Source organism: Centruroides sculpturatus, unplaced genomic scaffold (genome assembly GCF_000671375.1).
Source record: "Centruroides sculpturatus isolate CEXI.00-Female unplaced genomic scaffold, Cexi_2.0 scaffold406, whole genome shotgun sequence".
Classification (NCBI taxonomy): Eukaryota; Metazoa; Arthropoda; class Arachnida; order Scorpiones; family Buthidae; genus Centruroides; species Centruroides sculpturatus.
In genome coordinates, this window is record NW_019384754.1 from 28,139 (window position 1) to 48,206 (window position 20,068).

The following is a 20,068-nucleotide window of genomic DNA, read 5'->3' on the forward strand; positions in this document are numbered from 1 at the left end:
CATTCCTTTTAGCTATTCTCTTAGTCCATATGCCTCCATTAGATTTCTTGAATCATCTGTTAGTGAATGTGCGATCACTATATTTACTGACGGCTCGAAATATGATGATCATGTTGGTGCTAGCTTTGTTGCTTATTGCTATAATATTGAAATTTTTTCTTGTTTATTTTGTATTGTACGTCATTGCGGTAGTTTTCAGATGGAATTATATGCAATTTCTTGTGCAATCGAGTTGTGTGAAAGTGGTGCTAATTATGCAAAAATTGCTATTATCAAGGATTCTCTTCCTCTTTTAACTCTCTTAGAAGGAAGGCGGTTCATCATTTGGGTTTTAATATACAACGTCTACTTGTAGACTCTGACAACAAGTATTATTTCAGATGGACTCGCTCTCATTGCGAGGTTGCGGGCAATCAACGGGCTGACTTTCTCACTAAACAGGCTGTTAATGATCTGAACATTTCCATCAGTTATAATTGGATTTCTACTAAAACATTTAAGTCGGTTTTCTGGGACGAGATGTTATCAGAGTGGCAACAGGTTGGAGTACCAATTCTTCTATCACTCAGCAATTCTTCCCTGACATTAGGAAATTTATGCAGAATACCTGGCTTGATGTCACTCACCGTTCTGTCCAATTTTTCACTGGTCATGGATGCTTTAATTCGTATTTATTGCGCTTTACTTCTCATACTAACAATGTTTCTCTGGTATGTAACATCGTTGATGGTAGTCTTCACTATATCTATGAATGTTTTATTACTGAGCTTGAAAGGCATTTTCTTCGTACCTTTCTAAATGGTAGAAACATTTCTTGGCCTTGTGCACTTTCTGACCTCACAGTGGATAAAGAGACTTATGATTTATTTTTTCTGTCAATTGAAAAATTCTTCAATGTTACTTTTATTTCTTGAATCATCTTTTTTTTTGAGTTGTTGTCTGGTGAAACTTATTTTCTGTAGGATTTTATTTGACATACTGCTGTGCACTCTCTTACATTTATGAATAAGGACATGGCTCTTCTTTTTCGGTTCATTCGGGTATCCACTTTTATTTTAATGTCACCTTTTGGAGTTGTTGCTAATGGCATCAACATGTCGTAGTGTTTCGTATGTTTCTACCATCTCCATACTTCTGTTATTTTGTGTTGTGATATACGCTGTGTATTCCCCATTTCACAGACTTTCACTGATCGTATGATATTTTCACTTTATCTGCGGATCTTCCTTTTGGTAATAGGAGAACGTTCACTTTAACTTATTGTGCCTATGTTCTGTTTATGGCATCGACATGGTCTACTTATCTTTGTTAACTACCTGGATGTACTTCGAATGCTTCAAAATGGTTTGTTTGTGTGAACACCACGTAATGTACATGGCATCGTTTTGTGTATTGTATTTTGCTTACTACACTTGTGCTATGAAAGGATTGTCAGCCTGACTACCAGACCGTTTTTTCCTTCTGTGTGCTACATCGTTTGTTATATGCTTCTGTGCTATGTATATTGGCACTAATGCGGCTCTTCCAAACGTTGGATCGCTTCCCCGAAGAGATGATGTTACAGCTTTCACTACCCAGGACTTCTCTAAGATGGATGGTGATTTCATCTTCACCGTGCTTCTGGTGATGATCGTTGATCTGAGAATTATTGTGATTGCTTCACTTTCCAGGACTTATATAAGTTTGGACTGTGGATAATTTCCCCTCGATGTGGGTTCCTGTCCGTGGTGAGGGGACCTCCCATAGATGGTTTAGTAACTTATCTTTACCATCCCTGGGATCTGAATGCCCACCCACGTGTTTGCCGTGCGTGGTATCCCGTATGCCGGAAAGGGGGATCCTGGTAGTTGAGGGGCAACATAACGTCCCCAACACACTGCTTTGGCCCCTGCTTCGGATAAACGGGAGGCTCAAATCAGGCTCTGTTTGAGTCAATCGGCTGGTCGTTGAGTCATTCTTGACCTCGGCTTGGAGTCAACTGATTGATGCAGATCGGGCGGACACGTCAGACAAGATGTGCTCTTCTTGACTGCATTGTGAGGGTATAGCTCCTGGGAAACCCTGGTGTGACAGTCTATGGGAGTCTCCCATGTGACGGCATTCCCTTGTTGGGCCCCATGGTGGGTGGGGTCACTAGGAGCTGAACTTTTTTGAACAATATGGATTCTAAAAATCTAAAACTCCAACATAGTACAGAACAACAAATAACAAATGGCGGAAAACTTTTCAGCGAGCCTGCATACTTGATAATACATGCTACGGGAGATAAACCACTGTCCAAATGCTCTCCTTTTTTGATTCAAAAGCTATTTGAATCTACCATTGGGCACCTGAAAAAAATACAAAAGTTGAGGTCTGGGGATTTACTTATAGAGACAGCGTCACCTCAACAATCAGCAAGGCTTTTGGCAACAAAAAGTCTCGGAGAAATGGGAGTTCTGGTCACACCACATGGAAGTCTAAACTCCTCACGTGGTGTGATATCTGAGTCAGACTTGATGTCAGAAGACGAATCAGATCTATTGACGGGCCTTTCGGATCAAGGTGTCACTAATGTCTGACGCATCTCTATTCGTCGAGATGGAAGGGTGATACCTACTAAACACCTAATTCTGACATTTAACAAGCCGACATTGCCATCTGTAATTACATACTATAGACATACTATTGATTGGGATAGGAGGCATTACTCATAGGTATATCCTCTAGAACGGAAAAGAAGTGAGAAGAGTTAGACATTAGAGATAGAACTTTGGCAGTGGCCGACAGTGGATGAAGATAGACAGGAAAAGAAGTAAGAAGAGGAAGGAGGGATCTCAGGGCGCCTCGCATCGGGACTTTATTATATCCAAAAAATATATACAGAGAGATAAAATTACAAATAAAATTGAAAGTTGATTTACATTAAATAATGATGCACCCGCTTGTGCTTACAATGAAGTGAATCCTGCGCGATGGGGGTTGCTAAGAGTAGTACTACAGCTTGTAGTCCATTATAGAGACTTGCCCGAAGAACGCAACCCGCCAGACCTGACTAGACCTGGCACGTGGATAAATGAGAGAAGGGAGGAGAACTGTCCTCCCTGGATACTATCTCTCCAGTAATAGTTGATGATGATTGATTCCTGTAGAGCTTCCTAAAGTCCTAGTTACTGCAATCTCCCTCGCTGCTTTTAATTTCTAATGTCTTAGTTGAATTAACAAAGTTTAGCAGCTCTTCAAAGACACCCTTATTTTCTACTAAATCCTTATTGTCACATGGCCAGTTTAGTCCTTGTTGGATTACCACTTGTATTAATTTGTGTCTTTGTAGTTGAAACTGATCGCACTCATATATTAGGTGATTGGTATCTTGTGTTGAAGTACCATCACAGTCGCATGTTTCCGTGTCGCTGTGGCCAAACCTGTAAAGGTACGATCTGAAATTTCCATGGTTGGTTAGTAATTGAGTGCTTATGTAGTTGATGGTGATGTGTTTGAGTTGAATTCTTGTTAAGACACTGGGGAAAAAACTGAAGGTCACTCTCCCAGTCCTTTCCTCCTCCCATTGCCTCTGCCACATGTGAAGCATAGTGTTATGTGTCAACCTTTTAATTTGGTTGGATGATATGTCCAGATTTATTGTCTCACTATCACTTGTTGCTGCTTCCTTAGCTGTCCTGTAGGCTTCCTCATTGCCACTTTCCCCCACATGGGCACGTGTCCACATTAACGTAATGCTGCCTTTGTTATTGCTCAGTTCTTTGTTAATTTTACGATGTACTTCGCTGTCCGAGTTCTTTTTGATTATGCTTAATAAAGCTGCTCTGCTATCCGAGCATATTGTCACATGTTTGTTTCTTAAATAGTTAATATTATTCACGTACTGTATTGCCCTGTATATGGCAAAAAGCTCCGCTTCAAATATAGTCCTGGTGTCTTCCAGCCTAAAACCCTCTTTCCAAATGAAAATATTCCTATTATCATTTAGGTGGACGATGCTTGCACCCACTCCTTTGTTTTGCTTTGACCCGTCCGTGTATAGTATGTGTGCCGTTCTGCTCCCCCTTACCTGCCCGTCCGTTATGATATTGGGCAGTTTGGCTGGGTGTAACTGCGGATGAAAGAAGCATTTGTGCGCTATCCCTGAGTTTTTAGGAATGAAGTCATGTGTATCCATGTTTGGAAGCAAGCCTATATTTATGTAATTTCTTAACTCCTTTTCTTTTTCTTTATGAACTTCTAGATTATTTAATCTCCAAGTTGCCATAATTTCCTTTGCTCTGAGATGTATTGGCGGTTGTTCAGATAGTACCTGAAGGGCCGATGTCGGTGCCGTGCAGTAAGCCCCTGTCATCCGCAGTAAACATATCCTCTGAATTTTTTGTAGTGTCCTCTTGTTATGTGCTTTCGTGGCTGCCTCTCCCCATATTGGGGCCCCGTACAGCAGAATGGGTTCTATGACTTGCTTGTATATATTCGACAAGGTGTCTTTATTCATCCCCCATTTTTTACCCGTTAGATAACATAGAAGATTCGCCATTTTGGCAGCTTTCTCACCAGCGTAGTCTATTTGATTGTTCCATTTCAAGCCTTGATCGAATACTATGCCCAGGTATTTTAAGCTAGTAGTGTAAGGTATTCTTTTGTTATCTATTTTAACAGATGGGGGTTTTTGCAATTGTTTACCTTTTGACAATAACATACATGCTGATTTGTCGATATTAATAGCCAGTTTGTTTTCGCTACTCCATTTATATATTATGTCTAAAAGTTTATTCGCCTCCATTTGTAATTTCTCGCTGTTCACCCCTGCCAGGAGGGCCAAGGTGTCATCTGCGAATCCCTGGAGTGTCCACTGAACACCAATTCCTGTGGGAGCGATGCAGAGTAAGTCATCATACATTATATTCCACAGACCGGGTCCCGATCGGGACCCCTGTGGACAGCCGCGATTTACCTTTCTAGCTCTTGAATAATCCGTGTCGTCTACTATAGCCTCTCTTTCATTTAGATAGTCCTTCAATGTCTTATATAGGTTTGATGGGCACTGGAACTGTTTAAGCCGACTGAACAGCGCCGGCCACCATAGCGAGTTAAATGCTCGTCTGTAATCTATGGATATCATTAGGGCGTGCTGCCCCTTGTCCCAAGCGTTCCTTATGAATTGAGCAGTTTTGTATAGTATATGGTAAGTCGACCTTTTTGGGACAAATCCGTATTGGTTATTATGCATTAACTGGTTGTTATAGATATGAAAGTTTATTCTGTTAATTAAGAGGCCATCATATACCTTCCCCAACACAGGCAGGAGGCTAATGGGTCGAAAGTCTGATGCTTTTTTGGTTTTATTGGTTCCTGGTTTAGGAATGAACTTGATTACGGCTTTTTTCCAGCATTTTGGGAAACAAGTTTGTTCCAGACATTTGTTGTAAACTATCACAAAAGCCGTTGGAACCGCCTCGAACGCTTTTTTAACCATTTTAGGGCTTATACCCTCAAACCCTGGTGCCTTCTTGTTTCTTAAGGTTCTGATGGCATCCTGAATTTCATAATATGTGAACGGAATATCGTCCGCTGTGTCTGGAGGAGAAATCGTGCTGTTCCTTATTTCCTTCTGTTTTTCCGTGTCTAAATGAGGGTCATCCTCTGGGAAATTAACGTCTAATAGATAATTATAGGTGTCTTCCACATTCCTAGTAAATGTCCCATCTTCTTTTGTGATGTTTGCTGGTATGACAATAGCTTTCCTTTGTTTCAACACTATGTGGTATGGATCACTCCAATTCTTCCTATTTCCAATATCTGAGCAAAACTTCTTCCATGCACTTGTCCTGGCCTTGTTTATCTGTGTTTTATATGCATTAAATTCTTTTATGTACTCCTGTTTTTTAATCTCTTTTATGTTTTGATCCGTTTCCCTCCTGAATTCTTTATAAAGCCTTTTCACGTTCCTCCTTTGCTTGTTCAGTGCGGGTGTCCACCATGGTGCGTTGATGTGTTTGACCTTTCTTGTTTTTGTAGAGTTTTGATAAGATCTTAGAATGGCTGTTGTCAGGTGTTCAGCTAGTTCCTCTCCATTTGTTATATTGTGAAGTTCTTTCTGATCTGGTGCTGCCCAATAGTGCTTAAACAAGTCTTGATAATGGTTCCAGTCAGTTTTGTTTACCAATTTATGCTTGTCATGATTATTTAGGCTTGTGAATTCCAGAATTGTCTTTAGGTACCTGTGGTCACTTGCGCTATTTTCATCCATTGTCATACAACTTAAGATGTTTTTGTGTGCTTTGTAGTTTGCGAGACAGAGATCTACCCAACTCTCGCCCCTTGGGCAGAAATAAGTTGGAAGGGGGCTGCTGTTGCAAGAGGCTAACCCCTTCTTTGCCATAAATTCCACCACCTTAAAGCCACGAGGATCTTCCTCCGGCGCGAACCATACTGGTGACTTTGAGTTGAAATCTCCGCTAATTATCCACGGTTGATTTCCCATATTTCCACCTATTGTTTGAAGGTCATCTAGAAGCTCTTGAATTTCTTCATTTGGAGAACAGTATACGGATGAAATGTAAAGCTGATTGTCCGAGAATTGGATTTGAACCGTCGTCGCATGGTTGGTGCTGAGCCGTGGATAAAAATAAGCCTTGATTTCCTTGTTGCATATTAATATTCCAGTTTTAACTGTATCATTATTTTCTGAATGAGAGAATATCCTCCACCTACCGTACCTTACTATTGTATTATGCACCAAGTACGACTCCTGCAAAAGAATAATGTCAGCTCCGTGGTCATCAGCCATCTTTTGGACAAAAGAAGATGCAGCTTTTGATCTTTGTACGTTGATTGTGAGGATATTAAGAGTGAATTGATTACCATTTGCTGGAGCCGTGGACATGGGGCAGTTGGAGGCCTGTGTGTTTGCTGTACCCTGTGTATTATTCCCATTACTGTTACAGGCCATAGTCCGTTTGTTTAATCGTTTGTACCTTGATCCTCTTTAAGGTAGAACAATTTTGGTGGAAGGCGTTATGATTAGTTGGTATTCGTTTTTCAGCTGGTTGGCCTCTATTAAATTTATCACAGTTTATACAGCATGCGATTTTATGTCTGTTTTCACATTCTTTGAATTTATGTGCCCCTTGGCAATGACTGCATCTGGTTTCTTCTTTGCAATCTTTGGCCATATGATGGAACCCACAACATTTGAAACAGCGTGTTATGGGAATAAAATCATCTACTCGGACGTTGGCCCAGTTCATAGAAATATATTTGAATTTAATAGTTGTGTTCCGTATTTGTGATGTGACAGAAAGGACTATATTACGACAATTTTCTTTCACTTTTCCTCTATTTAAGATAGTGCTTATTCGACATTCTCTTTGGAATTGCTCTAAAGTTATATTGTGAAATATTTCATTTTGCCTGTATATTGTCTCTATTAAGTTATTTTCTGTCACTGAGATTGGTACGTTAAGCAAAATTATTCTTGGCCTACGGCCCTCACTTACATGACATTTAATTTTGTTCTTTATATCGTTAATCTCTTTTATTGCCTTGTGAAGAACTTCCCCGTCGTTGTTGTTATGGACACGAATGCATATACCATCGTTTTTGATTTTCCTGATGTGTTTTACTCTAATCCCCAGCTCCTGGGGTTTAACACTTTCCATGATTGTTGCTGCTATTTCGTCTCCTGTCAATCGTTCACCATCCTTATCAGTTTGCTCTGTGTTTGGGTATATCAAAACTGCATGATTTCCCCCATGCCCTCATTTTGTATTTTTGCTGTTAATGACTTTGATATAGATTTTGTTGTCACACTAGGTTTAATATTCCTCTTTGTTATTTCGCTATAGGTTGGCCTGGTGATTTGTGAGTCATTCGTCTGCTGCATTTTGTTTTTTCTGACCTCCTTAACAATTGCATACATTTCATGCATATACCCGTATAACTTAGTGATATTTTCTCTAATCTTCACTCTTTTCTCTTGTTTTATTCCAGAATTTGTATGCTCCGGACAAAGCTCTAAAATAATTCCTAATATTCTATTTGCATCGTTAAGTAAGATGCATTCGGTCTCTTCTGAGGCGCTTGTTGCTGCTTGACTTATTTCCATCTGTTTTTCCTCCATCTCCTCTTCAATAGGCGTTAAGACTATCCTGGGTTCCATTATTGATAAATCCATCTGTAATTACAGCAGGATATCTGCGTTGCCCAGTTCGACCATACATTCCAAACTCGCTGCGCTGCTTTAAATGCCAGCGGTTTGGACATTCACAGGCATGTTGCCGTGGCAAGAATGTATGTGCACAGTGTGGGGTGGAAGGTCACGAGAGTACCGAGTGTACCTGTACCCCATGCTGTGTTAACTGCAAAGAGGCCCATCCTTCCTACTCCCGAAAATGCCCTGCATGGCAGAGAGAGAAAGAGATTCAGCGCGTGANGTTTCTTTACGCGATAGATAAAATTGAATTATCTCATATTAAAAACACTGGGTCTGTAAGACCCATGCGACTCAAGTAAGGGCCCCATTCCTAGCTTAACTAATGATTTTTTTGCCCTGCCAGGGTGTGACCGAGTTATCCGGAGTGCCGGGTTATCGAAAACCAAGTTTTTGAGGTTCTACTGTATTTTAATTATCTAACAGTATTTCTTACTAATTCCATATGGTCGTATTTTATATGTCGATTTAAACTGCTAGACTGTTTAAAGGTTTTGTTACAAAATTCACATTGAAATTTTCTTTCATCAGAATGAGTAAGTAAATGCTCCTTGTATCTTGATTTATAGAGAGATTTTTTATCACACATTTCACAGCAAAAATTGTATCTATTATTAGATTCCTATTAAATAAGTAAGAATATAATACAGTAAAAGTCAATTAATCTAGCACTTGATAATTCATAATGCTGGATAATATTAATAATCTGTTTATAGTGCAGACACATAAAAAAGTAATAATCGATATAATAATATTTTGTCACATTGGTTTTTTTTTTCTACACCTCGACGTGAATCTAGAATTTAGTGTATTTTTCAAATTTTATTATCTGAACTAACCAAAAGTGTTTAATACTAATAAGAAATAACCAAGTTTGAAGAAAATTAATAAGTATTAAGNAGAAGAACAAAACACCCCTACCTAAAACAGGGGTAATAACAAGAAACGTGGGTTTTAAGAAGGCTGCTAAGAACCTGCTCAACAATCAAAAATTAAAAGCAGCCATCTCCAAATCTAAGAGATCAGAGGCTCAGTCTATGAGTGAGTTCTCTGACTTCTCTGATGAGGAGATTAATAAGGAGGTGACTCCACCAACTTCACCTCCAAAAGGCAAATCAGCCGTAAAACTAAAGAGGGATACCTTCACAAAGAATGCTGCCTCAAACACATAATGGATTATAAAATAATCCAATGGAACTGTCGTGGTTTCTGCAACAACTACTCTGACATTAAACACTTGACATCATCTACTTCATCTCTCTGCGTGGCACTTCAGGAAACCCATTTAAAACCTGGAGAAAATATTTTTATAAAAGGATGCAATCTCTATCGCAAGGATGATGATAGCCACAACTGTGCCAGTGGGGTTGCGGCTATCCTGGTTTCAAACCACATCCCATTTTTACCGATACAAATAACCACTGATTTGCAAGCTGTGGCAGTCAGAATTTCTATTGGAGTAACTGTCACAGTTTGTTCTATTTACATGCCACCAGATGTCAGAGTCAATGAGGATGAATTAGATGTCTTGGTTGAACAGCTGCCAACATCATTCCTTTTACTTGGTGATTTTAATGGCCACAATCCTATGTGGGGTAGTCCCGACATTAATCGTCGTGGCAGAGTCATTCAGAGATTTATAGGCAATCAGCAGCTATATTTATTTAACACGGAAGAAGTGACATACTTTTATGCCCCAACGAGAACGTTTACTGCCATTGATCTATTGCGGGGTAATTTGCCAGTTTTTATAAAAAACTTCTTAGAGAATCGAAGATTCCAAGTTAGGATGGGCAACACACTATCTAGGTCTTTTGTCCAAGAAGAAGGTGTTCCTCAAGGATGTATTTTGAGTGTGACTCTGTTCCTAATTAAAATTAATAGCATAGCTAACTGTCTTCCTTCTAGTGTGAAACACTCTTTGTATGTGGATGACTTTCAGATTTTCTGCCAGTCTAGCAACATGAGTTTTATCGAGAGACAACTGCAAATTTCCTTAAATTACATAGAACATTGGTCAAAGATTAATGGTTTTAGTTTCAACATAGAGAAATTGTCGTGCATTTACTTTTGCCGAAGGCGTGGTTTGCACCTGGATCCGGAAATTTACTTAAACGGGGATAAAATCCCAATGGTGAATGAGACTAAGTTTTTGGGTGTTTCTTTTGACCAAAAACTGACATTTTTGCCACACTTGCGCAACCTGAAGAGTAGATGTTTAAAAACTCTAAACTTATTAAAGGTACTATGCTGCTCATCCTGGGGAGCAGACAAAGTTTCAATGCTCAGGATTTATAGGGTTCTTGTTTGCTCAAAGCTGGATTACGGTTGCATTGTTTATGGCTCTGCACGAGAATCTACTCTTCGGATGCTGGATCCAATCCACCATCAAGCATTGCGTTTGTGCACTGGTGCTTTTCGAACTTCTCCTGTACAAAGTTTGTATGTGGATGCTTATGAGCCTCCACTATCTCTTAGGAGAGAGCAGTTGTCTCTCTTTTATTATATAAAACAAAAATCTTTTACTAAACCTTCAGTTGATTGTACAGTATTAGATACTCAGCTGAAAAGGTTATTTGAAACTCGTCCTAGTAGTGTCCCTACATTCCCCATAAGAATGGAGAATGTGATCAGCACGATTGATCTGAACACATGCAACATTCCACAGCTAGAAGTCTGTAGTATAACACCTTGGTCAACTCCTGTGATAAATGTTGACCTTAGCTTAAAGCAATTTCCTAAGGAATTTAACCCAGACTACATCTACAGACAGCACTTTGCAGAAATTCAACACCGTGACAAGAATTTAATTCATATATACACTGATGGATCTAAATCTGATGATTATGTTGGCTCAGCCTTTCTCTGCCAGGATGAAATTGTGGCAGAACAAATTTCACGATATTCTTCAATCTTTTCTGCAGAGTTGCATGCCATTTATCTAGCTTTAAAGTATATTAATAGGAAAGGTCATCGTTGCTGTGTGATTTACACTGACTCAGTTCGTGCACTTCAGGCTTTGATCTCGAGCAAACCTAATTCTTACTCTATAGTGATTAAAATTCAAAAACTGATTTGCCATATAATTGCGAGTAATTTGTTTGTAAAATTTTGTTGGGTCCCAGGCCATGTAGGTATAAAAAGGAAATGAAGCTGAAACAGCTGCAAAGTCAGCTAGTCCTTCACAGCATACAATGTGTATTGAAGGAGGTGATTTAAAGCTAGTAGTTAAAAAACGACTAGCAGAGAGATGGCAAAACATGTGGAATGCACAAGTCCAGAATAAACTACACGAGATCAAACCTACGATAGAAAATTGGACACGTAACAAACAGTACGACAGGAGATCTGAAGTTATTCTTACTCGTTTGAGAATTGGGCATACTCGGTTGACTCATCAATACCTTTTGAAGGGTGAAGACCAGCCAGTATGTGAGTATTGCAACTGCTTTCTAAGTGTAAAACACATACTTTGCAACTGCATTGCTTTCGATCAAAATCGTAAACAGCATTTTGGAAATGCAAGCTTGAGAGAGATTTTGGGCCAGAGGTCAAATCTTGATAAAATCCTGAACTTTTTGANTTATAGGAATTGTCGTTATAGGAACGCATGTTATAGGGGGGTCGATGGTATTTATTTATTATATACTTATAGTTATTTTTTTGTTGTTTTGTTTAATTATGTTTTTGTGTTTTATTAGTTTCTTATGAGATATATGTAGTTTTGTGTAATGTTAACTTTTGTTATGGCGCAGCATAGCCTTCATGGCTCTTGTGCCAAAAAACTTGAACTAACTAACTAACTAACTAAAATCCATAAACCGTTTTGCCATCTTTGTGCGAGTAATATTTTCGTAAAATTTTGTTCGGTCCCAGGCCATGTAGGTATAAGAGGAAATGAAGAAGCTGCGCAGCTGCAAAGTCTGCAAGACCTCCTCTGAATACAATGTTTATTGAAGGAGGTGATTTGAAGCTAGTTGTTAAAAAATGACTAGCGGAAAGATGGCAAAATATGAGGAATGCACAAGTCCACAGTAAACTACACAAGATCAAACCTATGATAGAAAATTGGACACAAGAAATTCTATGACAGGAGATCTGAAGTTATTCTTAGTCGTTTAAGAATTGGGCATACTCGGTTGACTTATCAATACCTTTTGAAGGGTGAAGACCAGCAGTATGTGAGTATTGCAACTGCTTTCTAAGTGTAAAACACATACTTTACTACTGCGTTGCTCTCGATCAAAGTCGTAGACAGCATTTCGGAAATGGAAGTTTGAGAGTGATTTCGGGCCAGAGGACAAATCTGGACAACATAGTGGACTTTTTGAAAGTCAATAATATGTATAGAAATATTTGACTACTTATTTATTTATTTTTTTATTTTAGAGTTTTATTTATGTTGTTTTTGCTTATCCCCTTGATGTGGGTTCCTGTCCGTGGTGAGGGGACCTCCCAGAGATGGTTTAGTAACTTTTCTTTATCATCCCTGGGATCTGAATGCCTACCCACGTGTTTGCCGTGCGTGGTATCCCGTATGCCAGAAAGGGGGATCCTGGTAGTTGAGGGGCAATTGCATAACGTCCCCAACACACTGCTTTGGATAAACGGGAGGCTCAAATCAGGCTTTGTTTGAGTCAATCGGCTGGTTGTTGAGTCATTCTTAACCTCGGCCTGGAGTCAACTGATTGATGAAGACTGGGTGGACACTCAGACAAGATGTGCTCTTCTCGACTGTATTGTGAGGGTATAGCTTCTGGGAAACCCTGGTGTGACAGTCTATGAGAATCACCCATGTGAAGGCATCCTGTTGTTGGGCCCCATGGTGGGGGGGTCACTAGGAGCTGAATAGTTATTATTAAATATGGATTCATTAAAAAAAAAACATGTGCCAATGCATTGCCGCCAAAGGAGGTTAATTCCTCCAATCAACCATCTTATCTCATTGTCCATGCTATGGGAGAAACACCTATTTCTAAACGTTCCCCCTTTTTGATTCAGAAACTTTTTGAATCGACCATTGGGCATCTTAAAAAAATTTAAAAGTTGTCTATAATACGGTGATGGACACCACGCCGATCGTTTATTAGAAGAAACTTTTAACATATAAGCGTTAAATTACAAGAAAATGTTGCTAAATCAACAAGCGCTTTCGGCGATAATTATTTTCGTCTTCGTCAGGTTGATAAAATATTTAAAATCCTTTTTTGAATACAAAAAACAAATCGTTCCAAACGAATTAACGTTTTGGAATACAAGCAACGATAGAACATTAATAAGACTTTTAAACAAAACATGCGTGATTATGATGCGCATGTGTTAAACGCCTCGAAATCGTGGAGCTAGATACGTTGTTTTAGATACTTATACAAATTGATCTACAAAGGGGGAAAATCAAGTGTGGGGGTATTGCAGGGCAAATCAAGATATGTGAGCCTTCGCTGCAATGGATGAAGATGTAACCAAACAGGAAGGAGGTAGAAGTCCACTTAATAGTCTGGCTAGGGCCTTTTCAAGATGGAAGGCAGGGTGGTTCTTGTTTGGTTACATCTTCATCTGTTGCAGCGAAGGCTCACATATCTTCTGTCCTAGACCACATTTCACAAAAGGAGTATAGTTACTACAAGTTGGATGTAGTTGCCCTTTACCCCTTGATTCCGCAGTTTGAAGCTGTTATGCTTGCTAATGCGCTGCTAATCAGGAAGGGTTTTACAGCGCAAGAGGTTTTAGAGCTACGCGAAGATCTACTCTTTATTTTCGAAAATAATTATTTCCAATTCAAGGGCTAAATATATCTACAGCAGCAGGGAGTCCCGATGGGCTCACCACTTTCAGCGGTTTTGGCGGAGTTAGTTATCAGGAGTATTGAATTCAAGATTTTTAAATTTCCCATTACGATAACGTATCCTCTTATATCTTAGATACGTTGATGACATTCTAATAGCTTGGCAGGACACCCATGAAAATTTTCTTACATTCAAAGATTGTATCGCCACTACTTATCCCACAATTAATTTTACCTGGGAAAAAGAAAAAGAAAATGAAATTGCATTCTTGGATCTAAAAATTATTAAATCCCGGAATAGCATTACGTACTCCGTGTTCCACAAATTTAGTGGTGTACCTCCTCTAATCCCGGCTACAGCATACCAACCACAACATTACATCAAGCGGCAATTTTGCTTTTAATAAGAAGGGCCTTTTTTTTATTTTCCAGCCAAGCGGCTGTCGATACCGAACTTCATATTATTTGCCGTGCGGTAAATGAGGCGGGCTACAATAATGCAACGTTTATCTACATTTTAAACAAGGTAAAAAGATCGCTCTTTCTTGCTACTACACTACCTCTTTCGAAAGAATCCACAATAGTCTTGCCCGCGATACCATTTTGTGGTCATGTCACCGGCCGCATTTGCCGTATATTTAGGCGACATACTTTTTTTCTGCCGGTTTTTCCACGGCCAAATCTNTACATTAAATTCGATGCAAATAAAGCATTTGTGCCAATATAAAAATATTTTACACTGTTCGAAAGTAGAGAAAATTGCGAAAACAAAGATGTAATAATAATTTTTGAAGCGAAGCCAATAATTTTACAATTTTAGAAAAAAAAATGGATTCTGTGAGACGCCGCGTGAAACAAGTGTGGTCGCTAAGTTACGCGCTTTAGGAAGGGTCATTTTCACTTACATTGTAATTGTTTTCTTCGTTGTTTCCTCTTTGTTTCTGGAATATTAATAAAATTTTGTAAAATTTAATGAAGAATATAATAACATTTTATAAAATTTTAACTTTTTAACATTTTTACTTACATTGCTATAACAGACTATTTGTTGCNAAGCAGCCAAGGTAGATAAATCAAGAATACTAGAGAGCGAAAGAAGTACTACAATCTCGAAAACGAACTCGAAATCTTTCAGGCTACAGGTGAAAAAAAACATATCTGTCTTCTCTTAAATGCATTAAACACTATTCCAATCACATCAATTGAATCGGAAAGGGCATTCCTGATGGCAAGACTTTTCATTACTAAAATAAGAATTAGAGTGAGTTATCGGAGTATTGGCCATCTTTGCTTTTAAAAATCTTATAAAAGTTTGCATTATTTTGTATTATATTTTATTTAAAAAACGAAAATTACCTTCTAAATTAGAAGTTCATTTTTTTTAATTTTTAACTCAATTCAAAACATTTTTTTTTGTTGTTGTTGTATGCAGTTTCCAGCAAACTTTAATTAATTTTTTTCTATTTGTGAAAATTTCTACGTTATTTAAAGGTAATTTTTATTATAGGCCTATAGACCTTACACAGCATTATTAATATGATTTTGGAAGTTACAGAACTTTAAAATTACTTTACAAAATGGAAAATAATTATATCATTTGATTTCAAGATATTATGTATACCTTAAAAAGAATTAATTCTATCCCGGGAAACAGTTCACTTTTATCCCGGGATCCTGGAACAAGCAAAAGACCGGGAAATGAGAAACCCTAATATCTTCGTTAGATGGATTATGAGGTATATCATTATCTTTTCTACTCCCCTCCCCAACACCTTGTTTCCCAAATATATGTAGGTCAGGACATTCTTCATCGTCCTCCAATTCAGCATCTCTCACCTTCCTCACACGAGGTTTTCTCCTACCTTCGGGCCTTATCCACCCGTAACATAATTTGAGTCGATCCACATGCACGGTGTCAACATCTCTCTTGCTACACCCTTCGACTCGATAGGTAGTGGGGTTCACAATCTTAGTAATTTGAAAAGGACCTAAGTAGTTAGGAGCAAACTTATCTCTCTTCGTTCCCTTTCTCCTTACCCAAACCTTTTGCCCTTTGCTGAATTTTAACAGTTTCCTTCCCTTATTATAATAGTCACAATTTTTTTTTGTGACGGTACTCCGCTTGCATACCAGCCAATTCACGTAGATTGCGTAACTTCGTGATAATGTAAGATTTACGTTCATCTGAGGTCATAGCAGTTGGTGCGACACCAAGGTCGGGTGTGCGTGGGTCCATACCAAATAATAGGAAGGCGGGCGAGTCATTAACAGAGGAATGGTGTGCATTGTTGTAGGCGAAACACACAGATGGGATGAGGTCATCCCATTCGACATCTTTCTCATTTGATGCCTTGGCAATGATGTCAATGAGGGACTTATTGGCTTGCTCACACATGCCGTTAGCACATGGACGGTAAGCAGTTGTTATATTGCGTCTGATTCCTAACCACTTACAACAGTCGCTGAATAAGGATGATAGAAAGTTTGTCCCACGGTCTGATATTATCACCTCAGGGACACCATACCTGCATATTACTTCACAAGGTCTGTATAAGAAGGTCAGGACACGCTCCTGTGATTCTATGCGGCAGCGGCCATTTTGGGACTCATCGATAGAACTTACCATACGTGGTTCTTGCATGAGTCGACTATTATTACTTATATACGTACTTAAAACGTTAAGCAATGGGTTATTTTGTTGCACCTAATTGTAAAAGTAAGTCTACCGACGTTCGATTGTTCAGATTTCCTGCAGATAAGNCCCACAATTAATTTTACCTGGGAAAAAGAAAAAGAAAATGAAATTGCATTCTTGGATCTAAAAATTATTAAATCCCGGAATAGCATTACGTACTCTGTGTTCCACAAATTTAGTGGTGTACCTCCACTAATCCCGGCTACAGCATACCAACCACAACATTATATCAAGCGGCAATTTCGCTTTTAATAAGAAGGGCCTTCTTTTTATCTTCCAGCCAAGCGGCTGTCGATACCGAACTTCATATTATTTGCCGTGCGGTAAATGAGGCGGTCTACAGTAATGCAACGTTTATATACATTTTAAACAAGGTAAAAAGATCGCTCTTTCTTGCTACTACACTACATCTTCCGAAAGAATTCACAATAGTCTTGCCCGCGATACCATTTTGTGGTCATGTCACTGGCCGCATTTTCCATATATTTAGGCGACATACCTTTTTTTCTGCCGGTTTCTCCACGGCCAAATCTAAGGAGGTTGTTGTCCAGTGACAGAGATCCTGTGTTTATTTTTGAAAGATTGGGAGTTTACTCTGTCCCATTAGAAAGTTGGATAGATATTGCCATCTGCAACGAAAGCATGTCCCCCAAAATTACTAACTGGATTGTTCAAGAAGAGGACAGCCTTACTAATCACGCTCTAATATCCTTTGAAATTATAATTGACAACTCTGGCATCAATCAAACATTTAATGCGCGCACAAAAGATAAACTTAACCAAGCAAACTGGATTGCAATGAAGGATTACCTTGAAATAAATTGGATTACCAACTACTCTATAGATCAAGACATTGCTACTAGTCAAATTGATAAAAATATAGATTTACTACAACAAGCTTGTAATAATTTTATTCCAAAATGCACAACAGTTAGAAAATCGGTACCATGGTGGTCACAAGAATTAGAAGAGTTGCGTAAGAAAACAAAGAAAATTAGAAAACTGTACCAGCGTTGCAGAAATGATCAATTACGTACTGTACGAAGAAATGAGTATCTTCGCAGTCAAAAAATATACAAGGAACTAATTAAAAAAGAGAAAACACACAGTTGGCAGAATTTTTGCACCATCACCTCAAAGAACCCATGGGGATATATTACAAAATTATGCAGCAATAAGTTACGGAAAACTACAATAATGACTACCTCATTGGAAAATCGAACTGAACCACGGACACTTATAGAAGAACTGTCTTCACAGCTAGACACATATTGCCCTGAAGATGACCCTAGTACAGACAATGAATTGCAAAAAGCTATTCGAATAACAATAAATGATAAATATGAAGCAGAAGACATGCCTCCCATTGCCGACATGGAGATCAGGCTAGCATTCAGTAATCTAAAAGTAGGGACGGCCCCAGGAATGGACGAGATAACACCGGAATTAGCCAAGAAGCTATGGTTTCTTATCCCACGGCTCCTTACTAATTTATATAATGTCTGTTTAAGAAATGCCATCTTTCCAAAAGCATGGAAAACAGCTAAAATAATACCAGTTCCAAAACCCGGTGCACCTAACAGTGCAAGACCAATCTCATTAATATCAGTTATGGGGAAAATACTGGAAAAAATCATAACCAATAGGCTTTCCTGGTACGTGGAACATAATAATAGTCTGAACAATAAACAATACGGTTTCCGACCTCAAATGTCTGCAGAAGACGCTATAGAATCTACAGTTAGTAAAGTTAAACAGCTACTGAATGAATATAAATACGTAATAGGGGTCAGCCTTGACATTTCTAAGGCATTCGATAGTGCCTGGTGGCCCCTATTACTGTTTCAATTACGCAAGATAAAATGTCCCAATAATATATATAAACTATTACAAGACTACCTAAGGAACCGAACAGCCATTCTCCAATATGGACAACATCAGGTCTTTAAGAANGGACTGGATTGCAATGAAGGATTACCTTGAAATAAATTGGATTACCAACTACTCTATAGATCAAGACATTGCTACTAGTCAAATTGATAAAAATATAGATTTACTACAACAAGCTTGTAATAATTTTATTCCAAAATGCACAACAGTTAGGAAATCGGTACCATGGTGGTCACAAGAATTAGAAGAGTTGCGTAAGAAAACAAGGAAAATTAGAAAACTGTACCAGCGTTGCAGAAATGATCAATTACGTACTGTACGAAGAAATGAGTATCTTCGCAGTCAAAAAATATACAAGGAACTAATTAAAAAAGAGAAAACACACAGTTGGCAGAATTTTTGCACCATCACCTCAAAGAACCCATGGGGATATATTACAAAATTATGCAGCAATAAGTTACGGAAAACTACAATAATGACTACCTCATTGGAAAATCGAACTGAACCACGGACACTTATAGAAGAACTGTCTTCACAGCTAGACACATATTGCCCTGAAGATGACCCTAGTACAGACAATGAATTGCAAAAAGCTATTCGAATAACAATAAATGATAAATATGAAGCAGAAGACATGCCTCCCATTGCCGACATGGAGATCAGGCTAGCATTCAGTAATCTAAAAGTAGGGACGGCCCCAGGAATGGACGAGATAACACCAGAATTAGCCAAGAAGCTATGGTTTCTTATTTCACGGCTTCTTACTAATTTATATAATGTCTGTTTAAGAAATGCCATCTTTCCAAAAGCATGGAAAACAGCTAAAATAATACCAGTTCCAAAATTCGTTGCACCTAACAGTGAAAGACCAATCTCTTTAATATCAGTTATGGGGAAAATACTGGAAAAAATCATAACCAATAGGCTTTCCTGGTACGTGGAACATAATAATAGTCTGAACAATAAACAATACTGTTTCCGACCTCAAATGTCTGCAGAAGACGCTATAGAATCTACAGTTAGTAAAGTTAAACAGCTACTGAATGAATATAAATATGTAATAGGGGTCATCATTGACATTTCTAAGGCATTCGATAGTGCCTGGTGGCCTCTATTACTGTTTCAATTACGCAAGATAAAATGTCCCAATAATATATATAAACTACTACAAGACTACCTAAGGAACCGAACAGCCATTCTCCAATATGGACAACATCAGGTCTTTAAGAACATAACTAAAGGTTGTCCACAAGGATCGGTATGTTGCTTAATATTATGGAACATCATGTTCGATGCATTTTTACAAGAAAACTTTGATTATATGGGTTGTATTGCGTATGCAGATGACGTAATACTACTTACAGGTGGTCAATCCAGAGCAGATTTGGAAAATAAAAGTAATAATATGCTAAGCAAAGTTTTTGAATGGGGACAGAATTATAAGTTAGAATTTAATCCGAAAAAGACCCAGGCAATTGTATTTAATAGACCAGGTGGAGCG

The 20,068-nt window shown here is 38.5% G+C and overlaps 1 pseudogene; it reads left to right on the forward strand.

The window, feature by feature from the left end:
• The first annotated feature begins 1,860 nt into the window (after positions 1-1,860).
• LOC111628655 lies at positions 1,861-8,499 on the forward strand (annotated as a pseudogene).
• Positions 8,500-20,068: the final 11,569 nt, after the last annotated feature.